The 10,185-nt window shown below is 49.1% G+C and overlaps 1 pseudogene; it reads right to left on the bottom strand.

Moving 5' to 3' along the window:
- Window positions 1-6,683: 6,683 nt before the first annotated feature.
- On the bottom strand, window positions 6,684-8,847 carry LOC119329141 (annotated as a pseudogene).
- Between the last annotated feature and the right edge of the window lie 1,338 nt (window positions 8,848-10,185).

The following is a 10,185-nucleotide window of genomic DNA, read 5'->3' as shown; positions in this document are numbered from 1 at the left end:
ATTCATTGAAAATCATAATATGTGGGATACAAATCAGTTCATGAGGTTGACCGAACCACATGTGGCGACCTTGACTAAGAGAAAGAGAAAAATTAGCTAAGCTATGTGCCTCGCTATTCGATGCATGGCATTCGAAAGTAAAATTACAATGAAATAAAGCAGTTCTAGTTTTAACTTCTCTAATGATGGCTCCATAGCTTCCACGACTTCCCTTGCCAATGTCCCCAATCACTTGCTTGGAGTCTGAGGCGATGATGAAATTGTGTAGTTGTAGGTCTTGAGCCAAAGCTAAAGCTTCCCGGCATGTGATTGCGTCGAGGGTGGCAGGATCATAAACTCCCATAATCACAAGGGACGAACTTCCCAAGAAAGTGCCTGCGCTATCTCTGCATGCGACGGGGAATGCTTAATGTTCATAGCAAACGGCCTGGTGAAACTCTTGGAGAAGGAAGTCAACCAAGGAGATTTAACTCCCCTGACAATTGCTAGAAACAGTCCGGGAGTATCAAATCTCCTGTTTGCAGACGACAGTTTGTTATACTTCAAAGCTTCGGTCGACCAAGCTAATGTAATCAAAAAGGTCTTGACAACTTTCCAGAAGGGCACGGGGCAACTCCTAAGTGAAAGTAAGTGCTCGATCCTTTTCAATGAGGTATGCCCAGAGGAGATCAGGGAAGGGATCAAGAGGGTGCTGGGTGTAGTCTCGTCCACCTTTGAGAGCAATTACCTGGAACTTCCAACAGCAGAAGGTAGGATGAAAGATGAAAATTTTCAATCGATCATAGATAGGTTGGGGAAGAGGTGCAGTGCATGGTCTGAGAGATTCATGGCCTACACGGCAAAGGAAGTACACATGAAATCTGTGGTCCAAGCACTTCCATGCTACACTATGGGTGTGTTCCTTCTCTCCCTGGGCTTCTGTGAGAAATACGAGAAGCTCATCCGTGACTTTTGGTGGGGAGACGAAAATGGGAAACGCAAAGTGCATTGGATGTCGTGGGAGGACATGACGAAACCAAAACGAGCGGGAGGAATCGGCTTCAGGGACATGCATTTGTTTAACATTGGCCTTCTAGCCAAACAAGGATGGAGGCTACTTCAAAATACAGACAACCTTTGTGCCCGTGTTTTGAAATCTAAGTACTACCCGAATGGGAACCTTCTGGACACTGTTTTTCATCGGATGCGTCACAGGTTTGGAGGTGCATAGAGGTTGGCCTAGAACTGCTGAAAAAAGGAGTTATCTGGCGCGTGGGTGACGGCAAAAGTATCCAGATTCAGAGAGACCAATGGATCCCTCGTAAGGACGGTCTCAAGAGTGCATCCTTCATTCGAAGATCTCGCCTTCGCTGGGTGAGACAACTCATCGATGAGGAACAAAAAACTTGGAACGTTCCACTCATCAAACAGATATTCTACCCCTTCGACGCAGACAAAATCTGTACGGTCCCCCTCCCAAGGACAGAGGCAAAAGACTGTTTGGCCTGGCACTATGAAAGGAATGGAAACTTTTCGGTGAGAAGTGCTTACAAACCGGCAGCAACCCTCAAGAACAACTCTCATCTCTCATCATCCAGTTCGACGAGTGATGCGAACGATCGCAGCATATGGGACCTCATCTGGAACGCTGATGTGCCTCCGAAAGTTAAATCTTTGGATGGAGGGTAGCCACAAACACTCTTGCTACCAAGAAGAACAAATTCAGACGCATGATCACTGTGGATGCTGTCTGCAATGTATGTGGGAACGGCGATGAGGACGAACACCATGCAGTAATCATGTGCACAAAGAGTGCAGCCCTACGGTATGCTATGAGAGATCAGTGGGAGTTACCCTCGGAAAATTCTTTCCGGAATACGGGTTGTGACTGGCTGCAGGTTCTTTTAAGCTCGGTGACGGAGGACATGAGATCAAAGATACTGCTTCTTCTATGGAGATGCTGGCACCTGCGAGATAATTGTGTGCATGGGGACGGCAAAGAAACGATTGGGAGATCAGTGCAATACTTGTCTAAACTGTTGGAGGAATGAAAGAAATGGAGGTTTGGATCGCCCTTCCCTGGCCGGAAAAAAGGTAGTTCCCTGCTCCAGTTCCTTACCTTGCGTCTCTGCTCGGATGGTCGCGCAGTGGAATGCACCGCCCCTGGGACTGCTAAATTAAACTCGGATGCATCCTTTCTCCCGGACACTGGACATGGATGGGGCGGTGCAGTAGCTAGAGACTTCAGGGGTCTCACAAACTTGTCAGTTGGCAGACAGCTCGCCCCCTCGAACAGCCCCCAGGATGCTGAAGGACAAGCAATGCTTATTGGCCTGCAAGCCTTCTTGGACGTATACAGAGGTTCTCTAGTGGTGGAAACAGATTGCAAAAACCTTGCAGCTGAACTGACAAAGGATGCGGATAGTCGTTCCCCGAGCTACGGGCTCATTCTTGACATTAAAGCTGCTCTATCCCAATTTGCAGACCACCAAGTGCTTTACATTGACAGAGAGCAAAATACCCTTGCCCATGAGCTGGCAGCCGAAGCTAGGTCCAGTGGAGATTTTCTGATCTTAGGGAATGTCCCTGATAGACTTAGGAATCGGATGCTGACCGAATGTAACCCCCACTAGAGTATTGCATACTCTGGTCCTAAAAAAAAGTGCACCCCACTAGGGTGGGCTGACCTCGTTCGTGCAATTGGCATGGTTGCCTGCTCGATCTCCCGCACTGGCCAGATGCAAGCCGTGTCCATGCATGATGCGTGCATGTTGGCTGGCTAGCTGTGCACCTTCGGCGGTGACTGATCTAGGAGTCCAGATCGGATCAGCCTTCCCGCAAGCGCGTGCCCACGCCCGGTTACAGGATGCTGCAACGTCCGGCCTCTGATGGACGTTGTACGGTCCGCACTTGTGCCAAATTTCATGAAGATTGTTATCAAATTTTTCGTGTCTCTTCGCCGATTGAGCAATCGGCTGCCGCTGCATTCACCCACGTGTTGCCACTACGTCGCCCTTTAGGCGGTAGTGTCGCGGCCCGCGGTCTACCGCCGCCCCGACGCCGTCCATTTCAGATCATTTTTGCACCGACCCTCGCGTTGCCGCCGCATCTTCCCATCAGGCCGTAACAAGCGTGGCATGTGGTCCCTGTCGTCACCTTGTGGTTCTTTCCGCGGCTGCATCGACCCGCGCGTTGCTGCTGCGTTGCCCCTTCGGGTCGTAGTGCTGCAGCCCGCGGTCCATCGCCACCCCGAGGTCGTTTGCTCCAGGCCGTCCTCCTCGCAGCATCGACCCTGGCGCTGCCGCTGCGTCGTTCCATTTGGTCGTAGTGAGCGTGACACGCGGTCCCCGTCGCCACCCTGAGGTCTTCCTCGCCATCGCCCCGACTTGTGAGCTGACACTACATCGCCCCTTCGGGCCATAGCACCGCAACATGCGGGCCGCTCCGCCGTCCCCGCATGTCGACTTCTACGCGTGGTATGTGTCGCGTCGCCTCCCTAGGCGTGGGAACACCATCTTTCGCACCGGTCTTCATCATGCTGTCGGGTTCTTCCTCGCCTAATTCGAGCACCGTAGGCGCTCCTAACCTAGCCGCCGCTGCTCTTCTTTCCGGTCCACGGCGACTACCTCGACACCGGCCACCCCGACTCGACATCGACCATGGCGCCCCTCGCATGGCTACCTCAACGACTTCTGCACCACCCTACGCTCTCAGCTACAACGACATTGGCACAAAGGGCTACGTCCTTCCTTGAGTAATCTCGTCGGTTTCTACTCCAACCATGACTTCCGCGACGCGTCGACCGTTACGACTGTGGGGGGATGTCCGTCGACTTCCCTTTGGATTCCTCTACAGTCTCACCGCCTGCGTCGCTACCGTTGTGACTGCGGGGGATGTTGAGTATCATGGTTATTTAGGAAATGTAGGATATCGTAAGATTTATTCTACCTTGCACTCCAAAATGGTCATGTACTCCTATATATAAATCCACGAGGCTCAAGCAATACAATCATCATATTTCACCAATTCTCTCTCCCTTCTAATGCCGTCCATGGTCGTTGCTGACTTGTGATTTGCAACTGCTGCTCATCCAATTTATGGCCACTGTGGCCGCTAGCCCTAGCAAAGGCCACCACTACTGCTTCAACCTGCTTAGGTCACAGCGGTGCAACTCGGGCTAGTAGTTTTTTCGACAAAGGGTGAAATTTTATTGGCTCAAAATGGAGCATCAAGAGGATACAAATACAATGAGCATACATCCGGTCTTTGCATAGCTAAGATGCACACAGCCAACACCAACACACGCACGCAAAAACACGCCATCAAATAGCAAAGTCATCTAAGACCAAAGCTATGCATGGGCGAGAAAAAAAAGAGAAACCTCAAAGCGATCAGATCCATGATCAGCAAACTATATTAATGACCTTATCCGCACCGACTATCTCATGACATCACACGGACAATGAGGTTCTTCAACATCAACGCCTTCAGGAAGGGAGCAACACTCAAGTATCGTCGTCACCTGATCCAACTACCCAAAGTCTGAATCTAGGTTTTCACCCCGAAGAACCACTCTGAGCATATCCGAGCAATGCCTTCAACAACGTAACGACATAAAAACATCGTCATTGCCAGGTATAACCAACTCAGTTGCACCTAGGTTTTCACCCCAGAGCTCGAGAGCATGTGCTCAAGTAGCACAACCATCAAAGTCACTCATGTGTCGTCGCCACCACTTTTCCACGATCCCAGCAGCTACATGCTTGCGCGACCGCTGCCACTGCACAATCATCGCTCTGCGTCAAGTCGTCATCGATAGTAGTAGCCATCACATCCTGGACGGGAGGTGATGTTCACACGCCGGCCGCAGACCTGCCCGTCCTTGACGACAGATATTGTCGTCGTCACTGTAGTTCAGCCCATCTATTGACACCATTGATAGAGGTTGCAACCATCACAACTTTGGGGAGGAGGTGCTACCCAAATAGACGAGATGACGTCGTGTCATGATTTGAGACGAGAGGAAGAGAGAAGAGGAAGAAAGACAGAGCATCGGTGGTTCCACGAAATTGAAGAGTTGCGGCGGCGGCGTCACCGAGAGCATGCGACAATGGAGAATAACCTTTGAGATTTGTTTTGCAATGCGCCAGCACTTAGCTGAGGAAGAGTGTCTAAGGACAAGGAGGGTACGATCCGGGTCGCACGCAATTTTTTTTCGATCAATGAGGGGAGAAAATTGATCATCTTTATTTGTGCATGCCATGTTGGACCACGTACACACATGTCATATGCATCTCAAGAAATTTCGACTAATTACTAATGCATGGATCAATCACGAAAATACAATTTCAAATTTATCTTTTTATAATGCAAGTTTTTTATGTGGGCTCCTCAAAACAGGTTTTGTATGTGGGATGGCTTATTTTAATGGTAAAATGAACTCACTTTCACTTAGTCATGATTCTAACTTTAAACTTAGAAAAACAATTCTACCTTTACATTTTACAACATGTAATTGTAAGCTCAAATGTATTATACCTAACGGCAAAGCAGCCAAGCGGCGGCACGAGCGGGGAGCCATGTTGAACTAGAGAACTCGAACCTGTGGGGGTCTTGAGCCATTCTTATATTGTCCCGTTGCAAAGCACGGGCATGTGTGCTAGTAGAAGAGGCAAAGAGATCAATCAACCACCCAAATTTTGGTGAGCTTCAGAAACAGAAGTGTTATAATGAGCAATAGAATGTTAAACAGAAGTTCTTGTCATGTTTTAGTCTCCACGAACTGCTAAAGATGGATGCCATGCCAAGTTTGCATGGTGGAGCCTTGTTACTTTAGACTTGGAATTTAGATAGTGGCAGTTCTGCATAGGCACTGAAAATACTAATGTTGTTGTACACTTGTGATCATGCCAAAGCAAATATGTTTTAATTTGTTAAAACTTTGAAGTTTACCATGCTACAATTTGCTATTACCAAAATAATGTCACACTCTAGCCATTAGCACTTTCGGAAAGGATGGTGCGGGCATTTAAACATAATACTCTCAGACAACAAAACATTAAAGCTGAAACCAATGCCTCACCTTCCAATCCAGTAAAACCAGCCAATCCATCACAACTGAGCTTGAATCCATCCGAGCTGGAAAACCTGCATTCATTTTTTTAGTGAAGAGAACATCATAAATAAAAGTAGAATCTAAAATCCATTGAAGAATAGGTTGGAGAAGGAGGTAGAAAGTAGGGAAGACTGGCAGAACTGGGAAGACAAATTAGATGGCTAATCGCCAATCATGGCTGCTGGAGAGGGATTTGCGGATTTTGTGTAATAAGGGGAATGGGGAATGGGGAAGTAGTGGTGGCATGGTGGTGATTACATACAGACATGTCGAGTAACGGAAGAAGGTGAATCGTAATTGTTACTGGCCCGCAATTATGTAGTAAAACAAAGTAAAAAAAAAGCAGAAAAATCAAACTCTGCAGCATCATGTATTGGTACATATGAGACGATGCACATTCTTGTTCCATTATGACTGTTTATTTATGTTGATGCAACATTAAACCAAAAAAGAATTGAACAAGGAAAATAAAACAGCCATCGATCTCATGGCATGGACATCGTTCATGGTGATGGTGCCGGAGCAATATCACCTCATGCGGGGACAACGATGATGGGGCTACGCACGACATGCTTCTCCGATACCCAGCTCAAGGTTCCATCCATGTAGAGATCTTTGCCCAGTTCAAGGCTACTCACGGACACACTGAAGGTCTTCTTCTCTCCGGTTTTGGAGAATGACATAGTATCCGGGATGACGCGCACTGTTAAAGACCTTGGTACATCCACTTTGGCCTTGAATGTTGACTCTGCTGGACCGACATTTGTCACAGTCCGGTTCACAGTGAATTGCGTGGATGTGAGCGGCACGGTTATCGTCGGGTAATTAAGTTGCACGTCCTGGACCTTGGGCAACTTCGCGCAGGACAAACTCGAGTTGTGCACTATGGTTGCTAGGCCGATGTCACCAAGGAGCCAGCAGATGTAGCCAGCGTAGTCAATGACACTGAGGTCATACACCAAGCCAGGGTCGGCAGCTCTTGCCGGGTTTAGATGACCGGCACCTGTGTCGTACACGCTGGCCTTTCTATGTTGCTCGTCCAAGATTGAGCCGCCAGTACCGTTAATGATGTCCGACGTTGTTAGGATGGCAGACTTGATGGTGGCCGGCGACCAGTCAGGATGGATGCCTTTGATGAGCGCCGCGACACCGCTGACATGTGGTGTCGCCATAGATGTGCCTGATATGATGGTGAAAGAGCCCTGTCCATGGCCCGTTTTTGACGGCCAAGCAGCAAGGATGTTGAGGCCCGGTGCCAGTATGTCCGGCTTTAGGATGTTGGGGGCGAGTGAGCTTGGACCCCGAGAAGAGAACGAGGCCACGACGGGGGCAGGGCGGACGCCAAACTGTGTACCGTTGTACGCAAGAGACGCCATAGAGCTATTGTCTGTCAACGCGATGTAAGCTATGAGGGCCTCGCCATCGGCCGCAGTCACCTGTACAACACTGGAGTTGTAATCTGTAACAGTGGTGGTGTAGCCATTGATTTCATCGTTGAACAATACCACACCTGTCGCGCCAGCGCCCACTATGTTGCGGATTTTGGACCGTTGAGCCCTTGACTTATTGTCCTTGCAAAGGAGGATCTTACCAGTGATGCTATTATCATAGTCATAATTGCAGTACCGCCATTCCTTGGAGTAGAGGAGAGAGTGCAACTTTGATCTTGGATTTCCTATCTGGGTAAGTGCTTCTCCGTCAATGGTCTTGCCATTGCCGAGATGTATGTTGACGCTGAAGCTCCGGTCCACGGAGCTAGCGGCGACCGTGAGCAACCATGGTGCTTCATTCGTGACGGAGCTCTGAATCGGACCGTTGTTGCCAGCGGCGCACACCACGAGGATGCCCTTGGACACGGCACTGAACGCGCCAATAGATATCGGGTCCTGATCGAAGCTGGCGCCGGTGCTGCTGCCAAGGGAGAGCGAGAGCACGTCCACCCCATCCTTGATGGCCTCTTCTAGGCCGGCCAGTATAGCAGATGCCTTGCAGTCACGAGCATCACATACCTTATACATGGCAATGTGGGCACTAGGGGCAACTCCAACCGCAGTACCTGTGCCCACGCCATTGTATGATGCGCCCGTTACGAAGTTTCCCGCGGCTGTGGAAGAGGTGTGTGTTCCATGCCCTTGTTTGTCGTCAGAGTCATGATCTGCAATGAGTGACTTGGCACCGATAAGCTTGTTGTTGCACCGGGCCGCGTCGCACGAGCCCTTCCACCTTGCTGGGGGTGGTGGAACACCGTGGTCGTTGAAGGAAGCATGCGCTGCATAGATGCCGCTATCAAGCAGCCCGATGATGACTCCCTTCCCGTAGTCAGCCTGGCTCCAGAACCCAGTGCCATTCCTTAGCCCAAGGAACTCTGGCGTGTGGGTGGTCATTAGTTGCAGCGTTTGGTCTGGGAATGCCCGCACAAACCCTGGCTTCTTGGACACCTTGTCGAGTTCGGCATCGGTGAGCCTTACGGCGAACCCATTGAACACCTCGGTGTAGGAGTAGAGAAGGCGTGACTTGCGAGAGTCACCTGCCAACGATGTCGACAAGAAAGACTCGTACCACTGGTGGTGTGCATCTTCGCCTGCATTCGAGGGTGGTGGCTGGACGAGCACGATGTAAGCACGATAAGCAGAGGATTTTGTGGCATTTTGGTGTATGCTTGTGGTAGCTGGATTAATATAGCATAGTGCGAGTATAGGAAAGAGGGTGGCGAGCAAGAGAAGTTGTACCGAGAGATGTCTAAATGATTTCATTTCTTCAGCCGCACACAGGAACACAAGGAAGATGATGGGAATGTTGGAATATGATCGATACCGCGTAATATTTATATGGCACAAACAATTAATGTGTTGTATCTTATTTTTGGCATGTATTAGTCAATTGATAAATCCAGCGCATGTGGTAACACATAAATGACTTCAAAATCTGCTAAATATGGATGGCATAATAAGGTTGTGTGGGATTGCAGGAATGTGGGTAATGTATCTACCTGGGTTCATGGGGCGGGATTGGGGGGCAGGGTCTCTTTTGATTTTCCCGATGTTCGTAAATACGCACACTGTAATACTAGGAAAAAATGGAGGATAATTAATAATTTGAAATTAATAGCTGGAGTATATTTGATGTGTTATTATCTCATAATTGTGTGGTATCAACAGATTCTTGAACAATAATCTTGAATTAATGACAATATCAAAATGATGAAATCAAGTGACACTAGTAGAAAAAGGACCTAATGTTTAGCTCATTAGTCCCGGTTTCTAAATGAACCGGCACTAATGTGACAATTAGTGTCGGTTTCAACGGCTAGGCGGGCGACACTCGTTAGTCCCGGTTCATGTCGAACCTCTAGTACCGGTTCGTTCCACGAATCGGGACTAAAGAGGTGGTGGCAGGCTAGTGTCAGGCTGGGGCCCCACCAACACGTTTAGTCCCGGTTCGTGGCACGAACCGGTACTAGGTGCACCTTTAGTCCCGGCTCGTATAACCAACCAGGACTAAAGATCATCCTATATAAACCCTTCATCAAGCCCGAGCTCTCTATTCTTTCCCTTTCCTCTCCTCTCTGGTTTCTTTCTCTCCTCTCGAGCTCATCCTCTATTTTTTCCAAAATTTGTCAAGATTTGAAGGCACCCCATCAATCCAAGTGATCACAAAGGTTAGGAACTGTTGGGGAACGTAGTAATTTCAAAATTTTCCTACGCACACGCAAGATCATGGTGATGCATAGCAACGAGGGGAGAGTGTGATCTACGTACCCTTGTAGATCGACAACGGAAGCGTTTGGTTGATGTAGTCATACGTCTTCACGGCCCGACCGATCAAGAACCGAAACTACGGCACCTCCGAGTTTTAGCACACGTTTAGTTCGATGACAATCCCCGGACTCCGATCCAGCAAAGTGTCGGGGAAGAGTTCCGTCAGCACGACGGCGTGGTGATGATCTTGATGTACTACTGTCGCAGGGCTTCGCCTAAGCACCGCTACAATATTATCGAGGACTATGGTGGCTGGGGGCGCCGCACACGGCTAAGAATAAGATCACGTGGATCAACTTGTGTGTCTCTGGGGTTCCCCTGCCTCAGTATATA

Source organism: Triticum dicoccoides, chromosome 7A, assembly GCF_002162155.2.
Source record: "Triticum dicoccoides isolate Atlit2015 ecotype Zavitan chromosome 7A, WEW_v2.0, whole genome shotgun sequence".
Classification (NCBI taxonomy): domain Eukaryota; kingdom Viridiplantae; phylum Streptophyta; class Magnoliopsida; order Poales; family Poaceae; genus Triticum; species Triticum dicoccoides.
Note: the sequence above shows the minus strand (reverse complement) of the source record. Positions and strands in the feature narration are given on the sequence as shown.